This window comes from Benincasa hispida, chromosome 1 (genome assembly GCF_009727055.1).
Source record: "Benincasa hispida cultivar B227 chromosome 1, ASM972705v1, whole genome shotgun sequence".
Taxonomy (NCBI): domain Eukaryota; kingdom Viridiplantae; phylum Streptophyta; class Magnoliopsida; order Cucurbitales; family Cucurbitaceae; genus Benincasa; species Benincasa hispida.
In genome coordinates this window covers 4934761-4960031 of record NC_052349.1, presented here as the reverse complement: position 1 = coordinate 4960031, position 25271 = coordinate 4934761, and positions in this window count along the sequence as shown.

Here is a 25271-nt window from a genome sequence, read left to right as displayed (position 1 = left end):
AAACAGTGTAAATGCCTGGCAGCAAGAAATTGCTTTAGGCTCTTTACTATACTTGCATTGTTATTTTGTACTTCATCTCATATCTATTAAATGGAAGTTCTATTTCTACATCTGCACACTCTCTTAATATGCATGAGTAGCTAAACTAGTTTAATGGGTTGAAAAGAACTAAGCTAACATGACTTAGGAAGTTCATTGCTTGTGATTGTCTTGTTTCATGCTGTTCAAATTACCCTTTAGAGTTACTCGAGAGAGAATCTAAAGAAAGAACCTAATGTCTCGAGAGAGCTAGGTTAGAATCCAAACTCGAAAGAACAAGCTTAGGCTTGCATAAAGAAGAGATAGGGACTTAGAGATAAGCTTTGTTTATCAACTTGCATTGCATGCATCCTAGGAATAAGAATGATATTATGTGATTGCATATTTGTGTGAATGTCATGTTGTTATCGCATAAATAGAGATAGAGGTTTATGTGTAAACCCTGTAGACTTATCGCATATTTATCGCATGTGTTCTAGCCTTAGAAGCCGTAGCATTCATGCCGAGAGGTAGTTGACTATTGTATGTATATTTCATGATCGCAAAGCATGAATGCATTCTAGGGAGTATTAGCCAAAACTTTTCTCAACCTATTCATCGCATATTCATCGTATTTCCCGTTTACCAACTCTTTCAAACTCTGCCGCATTCATTATTTATTTTCATCAACACAAACAACAAGCCCAACGATTTATTTATTTAACTGGTTATCGCAAGTCTTCATAAAAATCACCAACGCAACTATTTTCACAAGTCCCTGTGTTCGATCCTGGACTTACCGGGAAACTCAGAGGAATTTACACTTGAATTCCACTGGGGAAACTTGAGTGCACAATGCAATCCATCAATGCATATCATCCATATTTCACTTAAAAAATTAACGCATCACGTATGAAGCTTCTGGTAATGGTCTGCTGGTGTTGAACTGCATGAACCTGGCGTTGGACAAATTCTCTCAACTTGTTGTGTTGACAAATGAGTTCTTGTTCTTGCCACATCATGTCACTTAGCTAACTTGCGATAGTGTTCTGTTACCGCGACAACTTATTAGAACCACCTAAGATAGGCTTTCAGAGGTCATCATGAAGGAATCTGTACCACTCGTCAACTTCTAGATCAACTTCTTCTTCAGACACGCTGGGATTTTGGTGTTGGCTTCTTTCACCATCTTGGTGCCCACTAGCCTCACTAATGTCATATCCTCCGCCTACTTTAAGGGTAAATGTTGGTAGGCTTTGATCATCAGCAGTGGGTATGGTTGGTTAGACGCTTGGGACCTTTAGGCTCCTCAGGGGCTAAAGCCTATTATGTTATTTTGGGGGAAGGTGGAGACGTTGGTAATTTTGGTTCGATAGGCAAAATGGGAAAGAAGGTTCTTCAAGAGGGAAATGGTGCTTGTTCAGATCGACGCCTAACTTAAAAGAATCCCTATATGTTAGTGATGCAAATGGTTCTACATCAAACTCGTTCTGATGCGGGAGAGAGTATGGCCTAAGCTTAGGCAATGAGGGTTTTCTACGGTGGGAAGAAGGTGTCTTTTCAACTTGGGGTGATTTGATCACCTTTTCATCAACCCTGGACGAAATGACTGTTGGGATTGATGTTCTAATTCTCCCAGAGTCTCGTTGTTTGTAATTATACACATTTTTTATGAATAAAATAAGTGTTATTTCATTATGGCATTTACTCGTATCCAATAAACAAAGTCTCATGGTTATCTTATGTAAATTTAAGCATGTATATGAGATATACAAGTGGTTCATGCCTTAAGTGATAACCTAAATAGGTCTGTAGTATAAGGATTAAGGTGGGATACCTAATCCTGATGACACTACGGATACGACCCACTTTGTAGAGGTTTGCAAGTGTTGTAAACTACTACAGATGGTAGATCTCTACCATTCATGTGGAGATGTGCGAGTGGGGGTGTTCTACATAAAGAGTTTGTATAAGACCGGACCACGAGATGACTAGACTCTGTATATAACGCCATTGATACTGGAGACTTACATTTCACCTAAACGATCATAGATGACATGACCTCAATCCTCAGTGTTTTGGGAATTTATGCCTTTGAGGGCAGTCCTTTGATTAGTATGGGTGAGTGGCCAGATTTCCAACTCAACATGCCTATCTTTTTGGGGATTCGTCTTATTGGAGAGCTGGGAACTAAATTACACAAGATGGAATTCACTTCTTCCTCGAAGTAGAGGTAAGTAGATAAATTGCTCCCTTAAGGGCTGATTCTGGGGCTTGAACATAGTGGCCACAACTTTTCTTTGGAAGAGATGACTCGGTCATAGTAAGACTATGATTTATGTTCACTAGAAGGATCGATGGTACTTAAGGAGTTAGATGTAACTACACGGGCATAACGGTTATTGGCTGAGTTGTACTTACGAGCGATCTGTGAAGGGTTGTCGCATTGTTGATTGGTTAAGATGGACACACAATATATTTGTAGTAAAGAGAGTTCAGCTGTCGGTCTTTAGTGGAGTGCTTGACAGTTAACAGATGGTGGATCCCGTGACTAAAGAGTTTAGTCAGTTATTCATGTACCATTGGAGCTTCGAGCTACAAGTCCATAAGGTCTCCTTAGTAGCTCAATGGATTCAAGTTGAGGATCAGTTCTTGGTGTTGATTTGAAATGTTCGAATTGACAAAAGGTAATTCAATTATATATGATATGATCGGTATGGTCTATGAGATACATCTAGTGGAGGATCAATGGAGGCATTTTCCCGATCAAAATCACCTCCAAAATATGGCTTGATCCTTTGGCCATTAACTTTAAATGTATTTGACCCATCTTCATGTGTTAGCTCTACCGCACCATGAGGATGGATCTCTTTAATAACAAAGAGTCCTGACCTGCCCAATTTATTTTTCCTACAAACAGATGGAGATTTGAGTTAAATAACAAGACTTTTTGGCCAACTTCAAAATTTTTCTTACTAATGTATTGGTCATGCCAACACTTCATACACTCTTTGTAAATTTTGGCGTTCTCATACGCCTGTAATCTCCATTCATCCAGCTCGTACAACTACAACTTCCTTGCTTCTCCTAAGTCTTCCATATTAAAGTTGAGCTTCTTTGTGACCTAGAATGCCTTATGTTCAAGTTCCAAAAGAAAATGCAAGTTTTACCGAAGACGAGCGCATGTAGGGACATTGTAATAGGCGTTTTATATGTCATGCAGTAAGCCCATAGTGTCTTGTGCAACTTTTGTCCCCAATCCCTTCCCATCGAATTAATTATCTTTTCAAGTATGGATTTGATCTCCCTGTTGGACACCCAGCTTGTCCATTTGTTTGAGGATGGTAAGATATCGCAATTTTTTTATGAACATTGTATTTAATTAGAAGCTTGTTGATGATGTGATTAATGAAATGAGTACCCTTGTCGCTTATGATGGAACTTTGGATGCCAAAACGAGTGAAAATATTTTTCTGTAGAAATTTCGGTACTGTTGCCGCATCGTTTGTAGGGCATGAAATTACTTCAACCCACTTTGAAACATAATCAACAGCTACCAAAATGTACTTTTGGCCATTGGAAGGCGGGAATAGGCCTATGAAGTCAATTCCCATATATCAAACAATTTAACCTCTAGGATAACCTTCAATGTCATTTCATTTCTTCCGAAAATATTCCCAGTGCGTTGGCAACTGTCGCACTTCATAACGTAATCTATGGCATCTTTGAAGAGTGGAGGCCAATAGTACCCACTCTGAACTAGTTTTGTTGCTGTACACTGACCTCCAAAATAGTCACTGAATGGTGACTCATGGTATTGATATAAGATGCGATGAAATGCAGTTTTTGGAACGCATTGCCTTAAAATATGGTTTGGGCCTCTTTTATAAAGATGTGTCTCATCCCAATAGTAAAATTTTCATTCATGCATAAGTTTCTTTCTTCTTTTTTTTTTTTTTTTTTTTTTTTTTTGCAAAGTGTTCTCCTTTGAGAATTGCATGCATACCCGAAAATTGACAATGTCTGCGTACCAAGGCAAGAACACATCAACTTTTAATATCGTTTCATCAGGGAAACAAGCATTCACCTCTTATTGGAAGCTGTAATAGATGATCTGCAACTTTATTTTCTAATCCTTTGCAAACAATGATTTCAGGATCAAACTCTTGCAATAGTAATACTCATTTGATCAAACGCAACTTCATGTCTTTTTGGTCATAAGATACTTGTTGTTGAGTGATCTCTATGAATAATCACTTTCAATCCCAACAAGTATTATGTGAATTTCTCCAAAGCGAACATTACTGCGAGCAACTCTTTCTCTGTTGTTATATAATTCTCCTGTGCGTTGTCAAGATTTTTGCTCCCATATGCGATTGGATGAAGAACTTTCTCTTTGCATTGGGCTAAGGCTGCACCCATCACATAATCGCTTACATCACACATCAATTCGAATGGCTTTGAGTAGTCCGGTACGATCAAAATAGTCATTATGACTAGTGCTTGCTTCAATGTCTCAAATGCTCTTAAACAGTTATGATCAAACTCAAAAGGTCTATAAACTTCTAGCAGCAAATTCAAAGGTCGTGCAATTTTAGAGAAATCCTTTATAAATCTACAGTAGAATCCAACATGTTTGAGAAAACTTCGAAGTGTTTTCATGTTTGTAAATGGTGACAGTTTTTCTATGGCGTCAATTTTAGCTTTGTCAACTTCCATCCCAAATTTAGACACCTTGTGCCCAAACACAATTCCTTCTGTCACCATGAATTGACATTTTCCTCAATTCAAAACTAGATTGGTGTCTTCACATCTCCTCAAAATTTTCTTAAGATTTGCTAGATATAATCATATGTCTTGATGTTTACTGAAAAATCATCCATAAAAATTTCAACTTTCTTTTCAAGGTAATCAAAGAGAAGGCCATTATGCACCTCTGAAAAGTGCTAGGGGAGTTACATAGCTCGGAAGGCATGCACTGGAAGGCGAATGCCCCATAAAGGCAAGTGAAGGTTATTTTTTTCTTGATCTTCAATCACAATCATGATTTTGTTGTACCCACATAGCCATCTAGGAAGCAAAAGAAGTCATTCATTACTGATATGTCCAACATCTGATCAATAAATGACAAGGGAAAGTGATCCTTCGTAGTCACTGCGTTGAGCTTCCTATAGTCCATACATATTCTCCAACCTGTAATTGAAGGCATTAGAATGAGTATGTTGTTTTGGTTGGGAACTACAGTCATTCCACCTTTTTTTGGGACGCATTGCATGGAACTGACCCACGTGTTGTCTGAAATAGGAAAAATAATCCCCTGGTCCTACCATTTAATGATTTCTTTCTTGACTACTTCCTTCATCGCAGGATTGAGCCTGCACTAGTGTTCAATAGAGCCTTCCTTTCCATCCTTGAGTGTAATTTTGTATATGCAATAGGATGGGTTGATTCCTCTGCTATCTGCTAGGGTCCACCCTATCGCCTTAATGTATTTCTTCAAAAATTTCAATAGAGCATTTTCCTTTTCTTCTAAGAGTGTTACTAAAATTATTACAGGTAAAGTATCGATCTCACCAAGGAATGCATATTTTAAATGAGCAGAGAGTGCTTTCAACTCTAAAACCAACTGTTGCTCGAGAAAAGGCTTGATTTTTCCTTCTCGATTTTCTAAACCCAAAGGTTCAAAATTCCTTTACATCTCTTTTATCGCATAACAAGATTCAAATGTTGCATCCGCCTCATCCTTCAATCTTCTTCCAATTCATCTGTTTAGCATGCATTGATCTCATCAGGATATTCCATCTCCTTAAGAATATTGAACTTCATCTTTTGGCCATTAACATGCATGGTGATTTCACCTTTGTACACATCAATTTGGGTTCTTCTTGTGAATAGGAAGGTTCTTCCCAAAATGATACGTACATCTTTATCAGCTTCGTAGTCCAATATAATGAAATTAACTGGCAAGATGAATTTATCCACCTTCACGAGCACATCTTCTAATTTTCCCTTTGGATGTACCACAGAATGGTCTGCCAATTGCAAAGTAACTGTTGTGGGTACAAGTTCTCCCATTCCCAGTTGCTTAAAGATTTATAATGGCATGAGATTGATGCAAGCTCCAAGGTTGCATAGGGCTTTGCCCTATATAAACTCCTCCAAAGGAACAAGGAATGGTGAAACTCCTTGGATCTCACATTTTTTGTGGAATAGTTTCTTGTATAATATTGCTACATTCTTGTGTCAATGCGACAATCTCGTATTTCCCATCTTTCTTTTCTTTGAGATGATATCTTTTAAGAATTTGGCATAAGATGGCATTTTCTCCAATGCTTCAATGAGTGGAATGTTAATATGCAACTGCTTGAACACTCCAAGGAAGCGTTGAAATCGGTTTTCATCATTCTTCCTCCTCAATCTTTGTGGGTATGAAGGGAGTTGCACCTCATTTAATGCCTTCGAAGTAAAGGATATCGCAGATGAGTCTTTGCATTCCTTTTGATTTTCATGCGATGGTATCTGTGTTTCCTACATTGGTTGCTTTTCAGTTTGTTCATCAAAAGAATGTCTCTGCACTTCATTAGTAAGCTTGATTGACTTTTCCTTCTAATCTTCCTTCATTATGCAACCACTTCTCAATGTCACTACATGAAATTGTTCTTTGCTTGAACTTCTCGCATTACGAGAGACTTCAGTGTTGCTTGATAGTGAGGCTTGTGGTCTATTTTTCAATTCTCCAGCGATCTGCCCCATTTGAAGTTTAAGATTTCAAATGGATGTCACTTGGCTTTGCAGAACCGCCTCATTTTTCTGTATGTATTCTTTTAACAGATTTTCTAAAGGTGAAGTTGTTGGTTGTTACAATGAGCGTGATGCCTATTGGTGTCCATTATGTCTTTGATGAAACCTAAGTGGTCCATCTCTAGGGGCACTATGATGGTTGGCGTGTGCTTGCTGATTTCCATTCCAAGAGAAATTTAGGTGGTTTCGTCAACAAGGGTTGTAAGTATTTGAAAATGGGTTGTTTTTGATAAAGCAGACAGATTGTGGGTTACGTGGGCATACCTCGAATGAGTGAACTTCTTCACAGAGAATGCAATTTTTGTTAACCATCTAAGTAACTGCATTCACTTGCCCATTTATGACGCCGATTTTTGTCATTGCCATTGGTTGCAACAAATTGGTCATTGCATTCATCTGTGCCTGTACTGATGCGATGGCATCGTTACTATGTCCATTTCTTCCTCTCTCGTTCGATCTTGAGCCATATTACCTCTTCTTCCAATCCTCATGGTTTTTTGAAATGCGATCAAGGATGATTTGGCTTCAACATTAGTTTTATCCAATAAATCACTTGCTGTGGTAGCGTTTATAGTAGTTCGAGGTGTTAAGTTCAGACCATAATAAAAATATCCATTTGTAAACACTCAGAGAGTCCTTTATGTGGACAATCTCTTACTAGTCTTTTAAACCTTGCCCATGTGTCGCTTAATGTTGAAGGAACTCTTTGAGGAGAGAACCTTGAGTGGAAGCGGATTGACCAAATTCCATTTTCATTTAATATAAAATTTTACAGTAAACAATAAACAAGGTATGCATTTAATTCTAAATTACAACATGCTAATGAAAAAGGTTTCAGAAAACCTCACCTTTGAAGACCTTTTCTTCACGAGTTTCCCTCGAATAAATCACGAACTCCTTGAAGACTTTCTTCAAGAAAATCCTCAAACAAGATTGAACACTACCACGAATGTTTCCTTGGTATTCTCAGGGTGATAACCCAGGAGTGGTGCGCTCTGGCTATTTTACTTATGAGGGAAAACTTTTGGAGACGAGGAAAGATTGAGAACTATCTCTAAACTCAAACACACAGAACACTTTTGTTATTTTTTCTTACTGTCCAATTCATCCAACCAGCCCTTAGCAAGAAGAAAAAGAAACCTTTTCTTTTCTACTTACCAAAAATAACCAAGTAGATGGAGAGAAAAGAAGGGGAGAGATAACTCCCCCTTTATTATCTATCACATATATATATATATATATATATATATTAAATTATATGTTATTTTAAATATAACATATAACCTATAGTTTTAATATTGTATCACATACAATATAAGCTATAGTTTCTTTTCTCTTTTATAAGCTATAAAAACTATATTTGAATCTCATTCAAATATTTATTTCCTCCCATTAAGCTATAATATATCAAATACATTATGATAATTATATCACATATAATTGAAACAACTTAATTATATTATATATAATTAAACCCCTCTATTAATTTGAACAATTCAGATTAATCCAAAAACTGATTTTCAACTTAATCCTATTGAGCTACCAAGGGGACCTCATGAACCTATAGCTTGAAGCTCCAACGATACATGAATAATTAATTAAATTCTTTAATTATATTATTCACCATCTGTTAACTATCGAGCACTCCACTAAAGACCGACAGTTGCACTATTCGCACTACAGATATATTTCTGTGTCCAATGGATTTAACCAATCAACAGTACGATGATCCTTCACAAATTGTTCGTAAGTACAGCTAGGTTAAATTATCGTTTTGTCCCTATAGTTACATCTAACTCCTTAAGTACCATTGATCCCTCTAATGAACAATAGATCATAGCCAACTATGACTAAACCCTTATCAAGCCAGGAGAGAGTGTGGCGTCACATTGTTCAAGACCCGGAATCAGTTCTTAAAGGAGCAATTTATCTACTTACCCCTGTCATGGAGAAGGAGTGAATTTCATCTTGTGTAGCTGTGTTCCCAACTCCCCAACAGAGGAATCCCCAAAATGGTAGGCTTGTTGAATCTGCGATCTGGCCACTCTCACCCATACAAATTAAAGGACAACCTACCTAGGATTCAGGTCATGTTACCTATCGTCATCCTGGTGAAATGTAAGTCTCTATTCTCAACGATATTATATAATGAGACTAAACAATTCGTGGTCCGGTCTTATACAAACTCCTTTGTATAGAATATCCTCGCTCGTATGACTATACATGAATGATCAGGATCAGATCATTTGTAGCACTTTATAACAATTGTAACACCTACAAAGCAGTCCATACTCTTAGTGTCACTAGGATAAGGTACCCAGCCTTATCCATCTACTACAGACCATTTAGGTTATCACTTAAACATGATCCACCCGTATATCTCTACATACATGTTTAAGTTACAAAGATAACCTTGGATGATAACCTTGAATGTTAGTTTATTGGTTTATGGTTAATGCAACTAAAATATAATGTATTTTATAGACAATGAATAAAATATCATATATTTTATTAAATACACAAGTAGTTTGTTCAATAATGTTTACAAACTATAGGACCCTACGAGATTTAGGGCATCAACCCCAACAAATGTTTCATTCTCTTCTTGTTGAAAATTTGTGATTTTTCTTCTCCTTTTTGTTTTCTGTAGGTGGAAAATATTTCTTCATTTTTCCACGACTTGTTCCCACAATGTGATTTCACCAAGTTCAAGTGAATAAGCCCACTTTCTAGCATCTTCACATAGTGAAAATGGAAATAAGGTGAGCCTAACTTCTTTAGGAGTAATGTTGAGAAATACGAATGTGTTGCAAATTTTGATGAAACTTCTCAAGTGAGCATGAGGGTCTTCACTTCGTCTCCCTCCAAATTGTCCAGGTGAATCATCTGAAGCATGACGGGTTTCGTTTCAAACCTGGAATCATCTAGTGTTGGACGCATAATTCTAGGTGAGAAGTCATATAGGATTGGCAAAGTATAGTCCCTGATGGGACTATTCCAATCATTAGCTAGAAGAATAAGGTTGCCAAAAGCATCCGCATTATCATTGATTACTGCATCTGGCTCTTCTGGATTGTTTCGTTGATCTGCCATCTTCTGAGCCTTGTTCCTTCATCTCATTTTCTTATTTGCTCTTATTCTTCTGTGAACGGTTCTCTCGATCTCTGGGTCGTATACTAGCTTAGATGTTGATCCCTCACTCATAAAACGTTTGTTAGGGTACAATACACCAAAAACTGAGAACTGTGAAAATAAAAAACAATAATCTTAGAACAACTTAGTTACTACAATCCCCGACAACGACGCCAAAAACTTAATGCACTTTGTTTATGCGATGGATTAAGTGCTATGTAATATCTTATAAACACATTATTTTACCTAGTTAGACACAAGTATAACTCCAACTAAAATCCTGGTGAGTCAAGGGTCGAACTTAAGGATTGCATTCTATTGATGCAGTTGATAATGATTGTTTCGATCTTGATGCAAATTGTTTGTTAAATATGCAATTAGTTTGTTCCTATTCTATCACTAAAATAAATAGTGGTGAATGCGATGGGAATCACAATCGTAAGTTAAAACCCTATGCGAAGAGATATAGATTTCAAATGAAATAAAGATAGGGCTGAGAAAAATATTCACTAACAATTCCTAACAGCATCAATCATGCGTTCAAGAAAATCACTCAAAAATTATAACCTACACTTTTCAGTGTATTTAGCCACCATATCCTATTTCTAAGATGCATGCGATGAGTATTTGATGTAAAAGATGTCTCTTTATTTCTAAAGATCATCTCTTATTGTTTTATGCGGTCTAAATTCTTTGCTTTTTCAAACATAGATTCATTCTATTTAGAACAATCTTTCGACTTATTCAAATAGTTTATAAAGCATACATAAAATAAGTTGAACGCACAAGCTTTACTTAGTTCATGTTAGTTGAAATGTCTCTTAACCCATAAGGAAATTAGTTGCTCATGGTAGAAGATGGAGAGATGGATAAATAAAATACTATAGATGCATTCATATTGATAAAAGAAGTTTTTCAATATTTTACACAATATAAATAACAACAATAGCAGAAGAAAAAAGATAGAGATAGAATATCAAGTCGTGGGATGCAATTCCTTGCTCTTTCTGGCTTTTATAAATGACTGCTTCACAAGATTATGCTGAAGGTGAAGTCTCTCCTTTGTTTTCAGGAAGAAATCTTAAGCCTTCCCTCAAGATTTCACGAGGGCTCAAGGGAAATGTTTATGAAGTGAGAAATTGGTTAGAGTTTCCTCCAATGTCTTGGTTATCTTCTTTGCATGGAAATCTCGTCGAGTATTCATAGGTGTCAAGGAGTACTTCTTCCTCTCTCACTAATGATTGTACTGACAAGATGCCTTAATTTTCATATCCTGATGCGCCACGTACTCTGTCTTAGAAGTTTATTGGCTCTACCGTGAAGCTTTTTTGTCAGCTACCAACTTAGTCCCTGATTTGACCTCCACCGCCTATGCATCATGTCACCTTCTATCATATGAGGCTATGTTTTCAACTATGTGATTCCAATGTTGGCATTAGGAATTCCTTTGCAGCGATGCCTTGTGATCGCATAAATATATTTCTTACACCCAAAAAGCACAAGTTTTATATCTTTCGTGGATTTTGAGATTTTGTACACATGTGAACGCATGATATAATTAATTTCATGAATTTTTTACCAAGCTGTCGCATTTTTCCAAGTTCTTTTCTAGTTGTTTTAGATAAAAGAAATAAAATAACTTGTATTTCTACAAGTTAGCAAGAATATAATGTCGCTTCTTAGACCCCTAGCCTAAATAAAAGAAAAAATCAAAATTCACCAAATTACTACTTATACTATTAGGTAGCACAAGTGGCAATCACGGAGTCAAACCACAGAAAGACCAATAATTAAATTTTTCATAAGCTAAATTTTATTGTGGAAAGCGATAAAAACGGGGGGTTTTGGTTTGATTTCAAGAAAACTAAATGCAAAAATTAAAGTGCGGAAAAGTAATATAAATTGAGAAAGAGAGAGATCGAACACAAGGTTACCTTCACCAGTTTAGAGCTCATAGGGTTTTCTATGAATCTAATCATCGATTAATTATGAAAATAATATTGAATTAACTATTTCTTAAGCCTAATCGAATATAGGGATAACTCATACAAACTTCCTAATGAGAATCAACGTGTCGATCCTAAATTAACTAAGCTCGTTACATAATTGCATTATATTCTTAGATTGATTAAGGCATTAAACAAGAATGGCCAATTCTATCCTAATGCATTCCCAATCTTTAAGTTTTGTTATCAATTAGATGATCCTCGATAGCCTAGAAATCAAGCCATAATTCAAACTAAAACCTATTGCCACTAAATCAAACATGCTTTCAATGCAATTATGGACATGAAAAACACACATGGCAAAGACAAACATACAAGAAATTTGAGTCAATCTTATATGCTTGTACTAGAAATTGAATTAAAGAATAGAAAGATCCAATCAAGAATCCATAACAAACCTCAAAGAATTAAAAACAAAATCCCTACAAACCTAAAAAACCGACATCATAGCCTTCAATCGTTCATCAAGTCTGACTCACGATTCCAAGATATACAATTAAAACTCAAAAGTAAAGGAAATCTCATGAGTTTTGGCCTGGAATGGCCAAAACCAAGTAACATGCTCTCTAAGTCGGCTAAACTCTCCTCTCTCCCTTTACCTAATCTGGAAAGAACATATTTATACAATAGCCGCAACGTTGTAGCGCTAGCAAGAGCATTGCAACACTCTTGTCGATCCAGTCCTCAAGTGTTGAGGTAGAATTGCAACTCTAGTGCGATGCTACGTTGCAATAAGGTGCTGGTGGCACTCCGTTTATCTTTGCAATGTTGCAACACTTCTCTACATCCAAGCACATTGCCTTCTAGCATAGCACAAGAGCGTTGAGTGAGGGTTGCAACGCTTCGGTTAGGGGTATTTTGGTCATTTCTCTTCTTTTGAAGCTCGTATGCTCAAGTTACTTCTAAATTACTTCAAATTAATCCCATTTGACATCTTAAGCTCGATTATACCTCTTTGGTGCTCAATACCTACAAAATAGCATAATTAACATGTAAAATTCATTAACGAGCCTAAATTAAGCCTAGGAAAATAATACTTTTATAGCTTTAACACACATAGCCTTGGATCCAAGTGTATTAGATTGAGTTAATACAGTCTGAATGTCAAACAAAATACCTCTTATTTTTAAATAAATAATTTATTTTTTCAAAACAAAAACTAGAAAATTTACGAGATTTAGGACACTAAATCCAACAATCTCCCACTTGTCCTAAAGCGAGTGGGATGTGTATTATCAAATACAATACAATAAACTAAGACATACAATATACCCAATAAAATCTCCCACTTATCCTAGATTAGATGACTCATGTCTCGTAGACCCAGACTTTCTAGGTGACCCTAAAAAACTTTAGTCGTGAGAGCCTTTGTAAATGATCAGCAACATTGTGCTCCAACGTGATCTTTGTGACGATCACATTGAAGGAAATCAGACATGAGGATTTCCATGAACAGCGAAAGGATCTTTCTAAATTTCAATCATATATGAACATACACAATTATAGTCACAAACGAAAACATACGGTTATGCACAAAACAAAAATTGCACATGCTTTTCTAAACGATCAAATGATAGAACTAACAAACCTTTGAAGACCCATCTTCCAGATCCCTCGATCACGAACGCTCAATAACAGCAACACCTGTCTCTTATACACATCTAGATGTGTATAAGAGACAGGCATACACCATACTGATCATATCATATATAATCGAATTACCTCTTGTCAATTTGAACATTTCAAATCAGCACCAAGAATTGATCCTCAAATTGAATCCATTGAGCTACCAAGGGGACCTCATGGACCTATAGCTTGAAGCTCCAACAGTACATGAACTGTCTCTTATACACATCTAGATGTGTATAAGAGACAGTAACTGGGCAAGTGGAAGAAGACGGAGGCTTATCGTATAGATCGATGCTCAATCGTTTATCAAAAGTTATGCGATCATCTAGCTAAAGCTATGTGATCGTTTAGCTAATCGTCTAGCTGAGTGTCTATCGTATAGAAACTCTCCACGATTGTTTAGTCTCTCCAAGCTGTCGTTTAGTAAATCTGATTTACTTGACAACCTTTCATGAGAACTTTCTAAGATTAGAAATCTCAAATTAACATTCTTACTAAATTTAAGAAAATATTTTTCCTTTTATCTCACAGCTACCACGAAACCACCAATAACCTCCCGCTCAATTTCTTATTAGAGAAAAAGAGATAATTATCCAATAATTAATATTATTATAAATATATGTGATAACTAACTTACCATACTATATTTATAACCTATAGTTTTAATATTTCATCTCATGAAACATATAAACCATAACACTTTTTCTATTCCATAGTTCTTAATGTAAATCTCATTTACATTAATCCTCCACTAGATGTATCGCATACACCATACTGATCATATCATATATAATCGAATTACCTCTTGTCAATTTGAACATTTCAAATCAGCACCAAGAATTGATCCTCAAATTGAATCCATTGAGCTACCAAGGGGACCTTATGGACCTGTAGCTCGAAGCTCCAATGGTACATGAATAACTGACTGAACTCTTTAGTCATGGGATCCACCATCCATTAACTATCAGGCACTCCACTAAAGATCGACAATTGAACTCTTCTTACTATAGATATATTATGTGCCCATATTAACCAATTAATAGTGTGACAACCGTTCACAGATCGTTCGTAAGTACAACTCGGCCAATAACCGTTATGCCCCTGTAGTTACATCTAACTCCTTAAGTACCACTGATTCCTCTAATGAACATAAGTCATAGTCCTACTATGACTGAGTCTTCTCTTCTAAAGAGAAGTTATGGCCACTATGTTCAAGCCCCGGAATTAGCCTTTAAGGGAGTAATCTATCTATTACCCCTACTTCGGGGAAAAAGTGAATTCCATCTTGTGTAAGTGAGTTCCCTACTCCCAAATCAGAAAAATCCTAAAAAAGGAATACATATTGAGTTGGAAATCTAGCCACTCTCACCATACTAATCAAGGGCAGGCAGGAGTTCCCAAAACACTCAGGATTGAGGTCATGTCACCTATGGTCGTTTAGGTGCGATGTAAGTCTTCAGTATCAATGGCGTTATATACAAAAATGAGTCATCTTGTGGTCTAGTTTTATACAAACTCTTTATATATGATACCACCGCTCACATATCTCCACATGAATGGTCAGGATCTACCATCTGTAGTAGTTTACAACACTTGCAAACCCCTACAAAGCGGACCGTATCCGTAGTGTCACCAAGATTAAGTATCTCACCTTAGTCCTTATACTACAGACCTATTTAGGTTATTACTTAAGGCATGATCCACTTGTATATCTCATATACATGCTTAAGTTTACATACAATAACCATGGAGCTTTGTTTATTGGATATGAGTAAATGTCATAATGAAATAACTCTTATTTTATTCATAACAACGTGTATATTAGAAACAACAAGACGCCGGGAGAATTAGGACATCAATCCCAACACACATTCTCTCGTTGCACAATCTTCCTAGCGAGATGATATTTGTGCTGAATATGTTTTGCTCATTTGTGACTTCGAGGCTCCTTGGAATTTGCCACAACACTATTATCACAATAAAGGGTGATGGGCAAGGTCATGTTTATAACGATTTCCAAATCCGTCAGAATTTTTTTGAGTCATACAGCTTCTTTAGCAGCTTCACAAGCAGTTATATATTATACCTTTATAGTGGAATCCACAATATATCATTGCTTAATGTTGCGCTATACTATAGCCCCTCCATTCAGAGTAAACATTCATGCTAATGTGGATTTCCTAAAATCGTTATCAGCCTGAAAATTAGAGTCAGTGTATCATGTATGGATCAAATACTTAACACCATACACAAGCATATAGTTTCTTATTCTCCTAAAATATTTTAGAATAGTTTTAGTCGTTATCCAGTGATCAAATCTTGGATTCGGTTGATATTTGTATGACCACTCCCACTACATGGAAGATGGCGGGCCTAGTACATAACATGACATACATAAGGCTACCTATTGCAGATGCATAGGGAATCCTTCTCGTTTCCTTGACTTCTTGAGGTGTCTTAGGACATTGCTCCTTAAAAAAAATAATTTCATGCCTAAAAGGAAATAAACCTTTCTTGGAATTCTGCATCGAATACCTGACAAGCATTTTGTCAATTTACGATGCTTGAGACAAGGTTAGTGATTTGTTCTTACGATCCTTAATGATTTAGATCCCCTAGAAAAAACTGTGCTTCACCCAAATCTTTCGTTTAGAACTAAGCGGCTAGACATTCATTAATTTTATTAAGAAAATCTATATTGTTCCCAATGAGTAGGATATCATCCATATTCTAGGAAATCAACTTCGGGATCAGTATTTACTCTGAGTGGAGGAGCAGTTGTGTGGAGAAGCATCAAGCAAAGTTATATTGCTGACTCCACAATGGAAGTTGAGTATGTAGCTGCAAGTGAAGCAGCAAAAGAAGCAGTATGGCTTAAAAAGTTCCTGACCTGGAAGTAATTCCTAATATGCACATGTCTGTCATTCTCTATTGTGATAATAGTGGAGCAGTTGCAAATTCAAAGGAACCTCAAAGCCATAAATGAGGAAAACACATCAAGCGGAAGTACAATCTCATCAAGGAGATTTTACACAGAGAAGACGTGATCGCCACACAAATAGCCACATAAGATAACTTAGCTGATCTATTTACAAAGGCCCCCCGGCTAAAGTGTTCGAGGGTCATCTAGTAGGACTAGGTCTATGAGATATTTATCACTAAGGCAAGTGGGATAATTTATAGGTATCTAATGCCCTATTTTATTGTATTTATACCATTTGTTCTTTCAATATAACTCAACATTGTATATATTTGTATATATTGATTCACTGGAGTTTTAGTCTAAGTGGGAGTATTGTTGGGTTTTATGTCCTAAAACTCGCAGTTTGTAAAAATTAAACATATTCTATTATCAATAAAAATGTTATTCAAACATTTCTTCAATAAAAGTATTGAATCTATTAATTGCATACATAAAGTCTAAATCCAATAAACTAAGATGCATGACTATTATATGAATACTTGAACTTTATATAGAAACATAGAGATGGATCAAGTTCGAGTAAATAGCCAAAACGGTCTATAGTATATGATTAAGGTTGGGTACCTTATTCTGGTAACACTATTGGATACGGCCTACTCTGTAGCTATTACAAGTGTTTGTAAAGATACTACAAATGAAGTGATCCAGATTCATTCATATATTGGCATGAGGAGTGGGGGCGTCCTATGCAATGAGTTTGCATACAATCGGAACAAAAAATAAGTCACTCTTACTTTATAATGTTGTTTACAATTTAAGACTGACTATTTCGCTTAGATGACCTAGGTAACTCGATCTTAATCTTGAGCTAACTATGGACTCCTGTTCATTCGGAATTATCCTTAGATTTGCATAGGTGATGGTCGGCTCAACAGCACCGGCTCAATAAGCCTCTCATTTCAGGGGTAAGACCAAGTAAATAGCTGGAGATATAGGGTGCAAGACGGAATTCACGCCTATCTGATTTAGGGATAGGAGAAAGGTTGTTCTATTAAGTACTGAATCCAGGTCTTTAACAAGGGGTCCCACCCTCTCACTGGCCTGAGAGGGATCTTGTGTAGCGATTAGATCATAAACCAATTGTTCATTAGAGGATCAGTAGGAACTTATGGAACAAGACGTAATATCGGGGGTAAAACAGCATATTGACCCAATCGTTATTACGAACAACCTGTGAAGGGTCAACTTACTAGTTATGGTTAAATCATGTGGACACAAATATATCTACAGTGAGGAGAGTGCAACTATCAAGCTATAGTGGTGTGACTTGATAGTTAACGAATACTGATTAATTTGGTCTAAAGAGTTTTAACCAATTAATCTTAATCGTTAGAGCTCATGGTCTGTAGGTTCATAGGGTCCCTCTACTAGCTCGTAAAACATGAACACCTTGAATTATTAAACTGAGTGAATTTGTAATGATATCAATTTGAAATGTTCAAATTGAAATTAGGGTTTACAAATTATATTTGATATGATTATTTAACATTTAATTTATTGAAATTAAACAAAATTGGAAAGTTTATAATATTTAAATATTGGTCTAAATATTAAATACATGAATGAGATTCATGTTTGAAATCTAATGTGTGATTAATTTGATATTTTATATTAAATTAATTAATTAATTAAATATGTTTAATTAATTTAAATTTAAATTAATTTTCAATTTTAAATTCAATTTAAGAAATTGAATTTTGATATTTGATTAATTATGAATTAATTAATCAATTTTTTATTAGTTTTTGAATTAATTGGTTTTTGAAATGAAAATGGGAAAATTTGGATTTTATGGGTTTTGCCCATAAACACCTCAAGGAGGAGGTGTTCTTTCTCCAAGCATACACAAATGCCACATTTAATTGAAGTAGGTGCTGGCCATTTGAAGGTTAAGGAATGCATGCATGCTGAAGAAATATAAAACTCTCAAATTTGAAGAAGAAAGGTGGTGGTGCTGAAGCTGAAAAGAGTTTCTGCTACTTCATCTTCTTCCTCACAAGAACTCTCATTATCCTTCACCAATTCACTCAAATTCGAGTTTCACCACTCAAATTCAAGGTTGAGAATAGTAGAGAAGATCTCTTGGTGGTTCACTGTCGATTTGGAGTTGATTTGGAGTGAAGAGTAGCTTGGATTTGGGAGAAATCATCAAAGATATGTTCTTCTTGAAACCCTTTTGTGAATTTTTGAAATAGCATGCTAAGTGCTTATTGATTTTCTTTGCTTCCGTTACATGCTTGTGTATTCCATCACTTGGCTGGATGAAGCAATATCAACAACTCTTGTTGAAATGCTTTATTCTTCAACAACTTTTGTTGAAGTTTCAATAGTTTCTTTGGTAAGTAAATTTAAATATGATTTTACTTCTTGGTTTATGTTCTCTGATGTGGTCTTCCTCTAAGAAAATTGCATTTGTCGATACAAACACTTTATTCTCTTTTGGATCATAAAAGTGACCGCCTTTTGTTTCTTTGAAGTAGCCTATAAAGGGCATAATTTTGAACGTGATTCCAATTTCTTTAAGTTTCCTACAAGCACATGTGCTAGACACCCCCAAATTCTGAGATGCTCTAAACTACTTTTACAACCTCTCCATATTTCAAAAGGTGTTTCATAACCACTAACGAAACTTAGTTCAAAATGTTTGTTGCAGTCTCCACTGCATAACCTATAATGAGATAGGTAGAGAAGCATAGCTCAACCATTTTGTTGAGGTGTATTAGATGCTGAGAGTGAGATGTGATTCCATGTTCTATCATATAGTTTGGGAATCCTATATCCATGTACTCTCCACCTCGATCTGATCGGTTTTTATCTTTTTACCCAATAAATTCTCAACTTCAACCTTATACTCCTTGAACTTTTCAAGTATCAGACTTATGTTGCAATAGGTAAATATACTCATATCTAGAATAATCGCTAGTAAAAGTGACGAAGTATTCAAACTCTCTTCTTACTTTAACACTCATCAGGTCATAAAGGTCTGAATGTGTAAGCTCAAAGGGTTCTTTGGCTCTATAACCTTTTCCAGAAAAAAGTCGTTTTGTCCTTTTTCCTTCTAGACAAGATTTACATACTGGTAAATAATTTTCTTCTAACTCGTTTAGCACTCCATTCTTAACCAACCTCTCAATCCTATTGAGACTAATGTGACCTAGTCTTAAATGCCAAAGATGAGCATTTTCTTTTGGAGAAACCTTTCTTCTTTTATTTTATGTGGTTGCAGTGTTGAACATTTCAACATTGTGGAGCATTTTAGATACTAACGACCTTAGTACATATAAGTTACTTTCGTTTATTACATAACATATATCAACACTATTTTTCAAGACAAACGCCTTATCACGAATAAAAGATATATTATAAGAGTGTTCTAACAAACATAAAATTGAAATCAAGTTCCTCTTCAAATTAGAAACATAGTAAACATTGTCCAACAATATAAACTTTGAGTTGAAAAATAACTTAAAACTCCCAACTATAACCGCCAAGACAACCTCCCCTGTTCCAACCCGTAGAGTCATTTCTCCAGCCTCAAGCTGCTTTCAGGAACTAATTTTTTGTAAAGAAGTACAAACATGGAATCAAGTATCTAGGTATTATTATAATTTTCCACTAAACACGTTTCTAGAATCAGTAAATCATATTTACCTTCTTTTGCCTTCTTCTTTTCAGCCAAATACTTAAGGCAATTTCTCTTTCAGTACCCATCCTGGTTGGGATGAAAACAAGTTCCTTTTGTAGCTTTGACCTTTTTGCCCTTCTGGATAGTAGCAACAGTGGTGGATTTATTCTCATTTCCACCATTTTTCTTCTTCCACTTCTTGACACTGGTAGAGGAATGAGGTATAGACTTAGTTCCAGAGGTCAAGCCTTTATGGAACTTCTTGTTAGAGAAGGCAACATTTACCTCCCAACTGGTCCTTTTGACTTTCATTAAAGACTTAAAAAGTCTGCAACTCGTTAAGGGTGGTAAGGTTGTAGTCAATTTTGTTCATAACACAATTGCTACTGAATTGTAGGAAACTATTTGGCAGAGATTCTAGAATAAAACTCACTTGGCTAGGCTTATTTATGAGATCTCTGTTAATCTCGATGACATTGAAATGAACCATCATGTTAAGGACATGTTCCCTAACAGATGATCCTTCTGCCATCCGTGCATTGAAGATGAACTTAAGAGCATCATGTATGGCTTGTGAGGAAGGTTTTCTAAACATGTCGTGTAGTTATTCCATGATCTCGCATGCAGTAATCACGGTCTCATGCTTTTTTATCAAGACTTCAGTTAAGCGTGCCAAAATGTAGACTTTGGCTTTATCATTGGCCTCTATCCACTTCTCATAAGCATCACAAACATTTCATGGATGTGTTAGACCCAGGGACTGGAGGACATTCCTCTGTCAGAACAAATTTAAGATCATCTATGACCAAGACAGTATCTATCGTATTTTTCCAAGTTGTATAATTTTCTCCCGTTAATTTTTCAGCTTTAAGAAGGATCAGTGCAACATTAGTCATATTGCTGATACAAAAGAAATCACCTATATTAGATACCTATGCAAAAGTTCATTTTAATCCAATTAGTTTAACAAAAGAAATAATGAACCCCAACATCATTTTATTTTACAACGATACTTTAGTGATAGAATAAATGCTACCTTGGGGTGAACAGTTACTCCTTCATTGAATTAATACATTCTCAATCAAATATTACACCAGAATAACTCTTATTTCTATAATATTTAATTACTATTGATTTGGTCTAGAAATCATTAATTACCTTAATATTTTCTTGTAAGTGTAACCCATCATTTTCAACCTTATAATCCCACCCCAACCAGTCAAGGTATAATGTAATTAATGCAATTGATTATAATGATCCTATCTATTTCTAGAGTTTGTTATGTCCCTTTCCCATGCAAACACCTTCCTAATGGGGGATGCTTCCAGGGTGCCATGAGACCGAACATTGAAAAAATATTCCAAACCAATGAAGAAGACCGCAGGATATGTTGACACACGTCCTTCTCCTACTTACTATAAACACTTTCTCTATTCACCTTGATATTGATCCATGCAAATATCTTCCTAAGGGAGGGTGCGCCTAGGGTACCACAAGGCTGAGCATGAATCTCACCTTGTGAACTTTTAGGGAGAACATGAGTGGAAAAATAACATATCATATATATCTTTTTCCTCCCACTATGTGTTTTAAAAAAATGGGTTTATTAACTCAAAAAAATTCGACTAAATAATTTAACTAAATCCTTGTTAATTTGCTCAATATAACATTTATATTGAATATTTTAACAATAAATGATTTTCTTTATTAAACTCCTTAATAAATAAAAACATTTATTGCATGCTTATAAAATATTTTACTAATTCATCTCCCAAGTCGGTTCTCAGGTAGGGGTGTTTCGTTTCTGTCAGCTTAAATATCTCAGCCTAGACAGAACGTTCCTTGGACAGAGATCCTTTATAGGCAATTATTTTATAAATTTAATCTTTTATAGAGTTCATTTTAATCCTACAAATTAAAGGATTAACTCATTGCTAATCATATTAGAAATACATTTAACATAGATCTAGGTGAATTAATTTTAAACCATTTAAAATAAATTTGGACCTATATTTGCATGCAACTCTTGATTATGATTTTAATCTAGTTCGTTAAACTTATAGCTATTATAAAATAATGAAATTATTAAAAACAAAAATTTGCATTTAATGACACTGATCAAATATAACAATTATATTTATCTATTTCATCCAATAGTAATAACACTTATAATTATTATCCATGAAAATAAACATACATATTCATTTTCATTAAACAATATAATAATTATATTATTACTAATGAAAATCGTTCACGTGCTATCATACTATATAACAATTATATTCTAGTAAGATGCATGAGCATGCTTAATTAATCATGCAACCATATAATATAACACTTATATTGAAAAAGATGCACGAAACATGTTTATCCTAAGGTTGGATTTTAAACTATATGACATATATTACGCATATTACTAATTTCATCATACATCACATGCAAAATTAAATTAAATAGCGAAATAGACCGAATTTGGCACCCAAAAAAATATTAATTTATTAATATAACTGATTTAGATTAATCTAATTAATTAAAATAAACTAAAATACAAAAAAAAAAAAGGAAATTCACTACCAAAACCTAGAGGAAGACTCAAACCGCAACCGCTTGGATGGACTGCTAGCCCGCACCTCGCCTTGGTAAATCGTGATGCTATGGAAAATCTTCACATTCTGCTTCGCGTCAAAGCATCGCGGCGCTAGGGTATAGCGTCGTGACACTACATCATAGATTATAGCAATCTACTTCGAAATTGCACTGAAATCCTCTGCTTTTCATCCCGATCGTCAACAACACTTGCAAAACTTGTGACCTAGACTTACAGACCCCAAAAACAACAGACTCTTACATGATCAGATCAAGTAAAAATAGTAATCTAAAGTGCCAAAATTCGAAAATGTCTATTTGCAAACCCACATTCATAATACAAACAAAATAACCCACCTTTTTCTCTAATTTTTACTTCTAAAAATCGAAAATCAAAATTGCAAAAATTAGGCTCTGGTACCAATTAAAGAGAATCCAATTTTCGCAGAAGCTTGTGATCGCCTTACAATTTTGAAATACGATTTTGTGAAAAACAAAAACCAGTGAACTCATGAAAATATTCAAATGATAAACATACAAAAGGACCAAAGGATACTTCTAATGAATAAGAAGGGAATAAATAAACTCACCCTTATAGATTCTTTTCTTTCTTCACGTTTCCCCTCCAAAGACTACGAACAATATCAAGCTTCTCAACGAACAAGAACATCACCTCTAAGGCTATCTTGTTATTCTCTTGGAATTAAAAAAAAAAAAAAAAAAAAGATTGGAAGTATGGGCTTCAAGATCTTTTGATAGAGGAATTTTTAGAGAGAAATTCTTTTTGGAGAAGATAGATTAGAGAGGAAGGGTGGAGGCTAGGTCATTTTTCACAAAAACAAATCTTACCTTAAAAAGAGTGATAATAGTATATTTAGAAGGAGAGAGGGTAACCCATTCTTCAAGTTTTCCACTTTCCTCATTTTATCTAATTAATTAATTAATTAGCATACAAATTAAATAACTATATACTAAATAAAATTTAATATAAAATTAATTAATTAATTAGTTAACATTCGAATATCACATATTTATATGCATATATCTCTTTATGAATCCAATTCATATAAATCTAATATTTGAATCTCATCCAAATATCTCTCTCTTATAATATAGTTTGGATTATAGATCATATCTATCAAAATTCACTATACTTTATATTAATCATATTAATATAAAATTCTTTTAATTAATTTGAACAATTCAAATAATTCCTTTTTATTATCCTTAGCAAGTTAACAATGGGACTTTATGGACCTATAGATTAGAAGTTTCAATGATATGAGATTAATTTAATTAAATTCTTTTAATTATATCAATCAATATTCATTAACTACCGATCACTCCACTAAAGATCAGTAGCTGTACTCTTCACACTGTAGATGTATTTTCTGTGTCCATAGATATAATCAATCAACAATGAGTCGACTCTTCACAAATTACTCATAACTACAACCAAGTCAAAATACTATTTTACCCTTGTAGTTACATTTAACTTCTTAAGTACCACTGATTCTTCTAATGAACAAACAGTTTATAGTCTAACTATAAACTAACACCTCTCGGGCCAGTGAAAGGTTGAGGTCTTATTGTTCAAGATTCAAAATCAGCTGTTAAGGGAGCAATTTATCTACTTTTTCTATGATCGGGAAGGAGTGAATTCCTTCTTGCGTAGGTGTGTTACCAGCTCCCTACTCAGATAAATCCCCAAAATAATAGGTTTGTTGAGTTGGCTAACACGACCACTCTCACCTATACAGATCAAAGGATTTCCCTCGTAAACAAGAGTTCACAACTCACTCAGGATTAAGGTCAAGTCACCTACAGTCATCCTAGTGAACTATTGGTTTCTTCAAGTAACAGTATTATAAAGATAAACCAATCATTTTGCGGTCCGATCTTGTATAAACTCTTTATATAGAATATCCCTACTCACATGTCTCCACATGAACAACATGACTCATATTGTCTGTAACATTTATAACTCATGTAACAATTATAAAGTAGGTCGTATTCGCAGTGTTACCAGGATAAGACACCCATCTTTATCCATTTACTATAAATCTTTTAAGTTATAACTTGAACCTGAACCACTTGTATGTCTACCACATATTGTGCAAGTGACATCACATAACCTTGAATCTTGGTTTAGTGGATTGAATTAATGCAATCTGAATGCCAAATAAAATATCTCTTATTTTATTAAATAATTAATTTGTTCTTTCAAAATACAAATTACAAGATATATGAGATTTATGACACTAAATCCAACATGATCCCCTCTAGATTTTTGGAACCATTTGAGATCATTGTGCTAGCGTGAGGAGCTAGATTGTGAGTTGATCATTCTTTGGAATTTGTGAAATTATAGGAGCAAGGTTTGCTTCAAGAAAGATATGTATGACATTGTTCAGCTCAGGGGGACAATTGATATGCATCTCAATGATTGTGGTGGCAAAGGTAATTGCTTGAATGGCCTCTTGACATGCTT